General features: G+C 42.2%; 1 non-coding gene across 1 annotated transcript; it reads left to right on the forward strand.

The window, feature by feature from the left end:
* The first annotated feature begins 2,390 nt into the window (after nt 1-2,390).
* On the forward strand, nt 2,391-2,497 carry LOC114407912. Its single transcript, XR_003665723.1, has one exon. It is a non-coding gene; the product is annotated as a small nucleolar RNA R71 (small nucleolar RNA).
* The last annotated feature ends 1,043 nt before the right edge of the window (nt 2,498-3,540 follow it).

Here is a 3,540-nt window from a genome sequence, read left to right on the forward strand (position 1 = left end):
GCTTGACTAGGCGAGTTGATTTTAGCCTTAGTTTCACCTTAATTATTAGTCAATTCGATTAAGAATGAGAAATCCCAAAGAGAAAAACGTCCGATTGATTTTCCGCTTTATTTTACTAAAAGATATTTTTTTGATTATTATATTATTATTTTACCTCTTTTTTTGATTTCCAACGTGGTTACGGCACAACCGAACGGTCGGAATTCATTTTAACCGAAGTTAACGGATAATACAATTCAAACGATCGGTGGAAATTTATTTTATTTTTAGGTTAAGCGAGAAATGACTTAAGTAAAATGGCTTAAGCATGTCAAGAGGGGGTATAAAAAGTAAATGAAACGAGGATAGAAATACACAAAACACAATGTGGACCACCATGGGTACATAGAATGAATTGAAAAGCTTGGTTCAAGGTACTTACCCGTTGAAGATCGAAGAACGATGAAGAACGAATGAAGAACGTCGAAGAACGGTCAAAACCTTTGCGAAATTCCTCACGGAAAACGTTACGGAAACGTTTCGGAAGCGCCTCGGCTTAGATTTTCTTCACGGAAACAATTTTTCCAAGAAAATTCGAAAGAGAGAGAAGTGCCTAAGGGGCTGAACCCTTTTCCTTCTCACTTCCTCCCCTATTTATAGCAAAATAGGGGAGATGGTTGCCGCCCAACTCGCCCAGGCGAGCCAGGTTGCTTCCTCCAGAAGCAACAGCCTTCTGGAGGAATCTTCTGGAGGGCCCATGTGGGCCTGGTTGCTATTTGCACGCCCATTTTTACTAAGTACACCCCCCTCTGCTTTTTTTTTGGTGATTCTTTTTTCGTAAAGTTATGGAAACTTACGAATTTCGTAACAATACTTGTTTTCTTTCCGTAAAGTTACGGAACCTTGCGGATTACATAATCATCCCCTTTATGACTTACGGAATGTTACGGAACCTCACTAATTATGCAAAGATGCTTCCATTTGATTTTCGGTGTGTCACGGAACCTTACGGATTGTGCATCAATATTTTCTTTTGTTTTTCGGCATGTCCCGGAATTTCACAAATTGCCTAATGATGGGTGCCAAGCACCTTACAAGGACCAAACAAAGGTCGCATGTCATCAAGCAAAGGTCCCCGGACGAAATTAGGGCATGACAAAGGGAAAATAACATAAAATTGAAGTCATATTTGCACATTTGATTAAAGGTTGCCGTCTCTTGCGACGGACATGTGGGGTGTTAATACCTTTCCCGTGCGTAAATATAACTCCTGAACCTTTCACTTAAAGTTCGTAGACCACGTCTTTTCTAGTTTTTCTGACGTTTTCCTCAAATAAACGTTGGTGGCGACTCCGCACATATTCCTTTCCTGGAAGACGCACCCACGAGTCACACGTCGCCCTCGCGCCGAAGGGTAGGTTGCGACAGGAAGCTTTCTCTTTTGTGCAACTATCTTATCCTCTATTTCAGGTGTAGAATGAAGCTTGATAGGTTCAGGTGCAGGTTCTGCCATTGTTGGAGGCACTTGAATTTGGTTGCCAGACTTCAAGGTGATGACACTCACATTTTTCGGATTCTGCACAGTCTGTGAAGGCAATTTGTTAGAATTTTGGGACTGAGCTTGGTTCAACTGAGTAGCCATCTGCCTCATCTGATTTTTTAGACTCTGAATGGAGGCTCTTGTCTCTTGCTGAAATTGCATATTCTGGATGGTCATTTGCCTCACTAACTCTTCCAAGGTAGGTTGAGGAGGTGCCTCAGCTGCTTGTTGTCTTTGTTGTGACTGTTGTTGTTGTTGCTGAATTGGAGGAGGAACATATGGCTTGCTTGGACCAGCAATATTCTGGAAAGGAAGGACATGCTGTTGTTGTTGTGGAGGACTTGTCCATCTCAGATTTGGAAGATTCCTCCAACCTGGATTGTATCTGTTGCTTGAAAGATCATAATTATTCTGTTATTGTTGGTTTTGCTGCTAAGGGGGTCTATTATAAATGTTTGCAGCATAAGCTTCCGGTTGTTCATTGACTCCATATTGCTGCAAAGAAGGACAGAGATCTGTATGGTGATCTGCAGATGAACATAGACCATAGACTCTTGCAACAGGGGCAAATGCAGATTTCTGATTCATGGCAAGCTGAGTTACTAGGTTGACCAAGGCATCAAGTTTTCCTTCAAGCTTTTTATTTTCAGTAGATGAAGATGAATCTGTGGTCACCTCATGGACTCCTCTAAGGACAATAACATCATTTCTTGCATTGAATTGTTGAGAGTTGGAAGCCATCTTCTCAATCAAATTCCTAGCCTCAGCAGGGGTCATATCACCAAGAGCTCCACCACTGGCAGCATCAATCATACTCCTCTCCATGTTGCTAAGTCCCTTATAGAAATATTGAAGAAGGAGTTGCTCATAAATCTGGTGGTGAGGACAGCTTGCACACAATTTCTTGAATCTTTCCCAGTACTCATACAAGCTCTCTCCACTAAGTTGCCTAATGCCTGAAATGTCTTTCCTGATGGCGATAGTCCTAGATGCAGGGAAGAATTTCTCCTAGAACACCCTCTTAAGGTCATCCCAGTTGAAAATGGACCTGGGAGCAAGGTAGTACAACAAATCTTTTGCCACTCCCTCCAGAGAATCAGGAAAAGCCTTTAGAAAGATATGATCTTCCTGGACATCAGGGGGATTCATGGTGGAACAAACAATATGGAACTCCTTAAGATGCTTATGAGGATCTTCACTTGCAAGACCATGAGTCATACCCTAATTTCGTCCGGGGACTATTGCTTGATGGCATGCAACCTTTAATTGACCGCTTCGAGGTACTTGGTGCCCTTTATTGCACAATATGTGAAGTCCCAAGACGTGCCGGAAATCAAAAGGAAGCGTGGTTACGCAATCCGTGGAATTCTGTAATGTGACAAAAACCAAAAGGAAGTATTGTTACGCAATCCGTGAGTTTTCGTAACTTTTTCAAAAGCTAAAAAAGAGTAATTACATGATCCGTAAGGTTTCGTAACCTTATGGAAAGAAAATAAGTATCATTACGAAATTCATAAAGTTTCGTAATGTTACAGAAAAAGAATCACCAAAAAAAAGCGAAGGGGGTGTATTTAGTAAAAAAGGGGGCGCAAATAGCAACCAGGCCCACTTGGACCTTCCAGATTCTTCCTCCAGAAGGCAGTTGCTTCTGGAGGAAGCAACCTGGCTTGCCTGGGCGAGCTGGGTGGCAAGCTCCTCCCCTATTTTGCTATAAATAGGGGGATGAGTGAAGAGGAAAGGGGTTCAGCCTTCTTGGCACTTCGTATTCACTTGAAATTGCTGAGGAAAATTGTTTCCGTGAAGAAAATCCAAGTCGAGGCGCTTCCGTAACGTTTCCGTGGATAATTACGCGAAGATTTTCAACCACTCTTCGGCATTCATTGTTCGTTCTTCGTTGTTCTTCGGTCTTCAACCGGTAAGTACCCCTAATCGAGCTTTTCAATTCATTCTATGTACCCGTGGTGGTCCCCATTTGTTTTTTTGTACTTTTATTTCTCGTTTCATTTACTTTCCGTACCCCC

Source organism: Glycine soja, chromosome 3, assembly GCF_004193775.1.
Source record: "Glycine soja cultivar W05 chromosome 3, ASM419377v2, whole genome shotgun sequence".
Lineage (NCBI taxonomy): Eukaryota > Viridiplantae > Streptophyta > Magnoliopsida > Fabales > Fabaceae > Glycine > Glycine soja.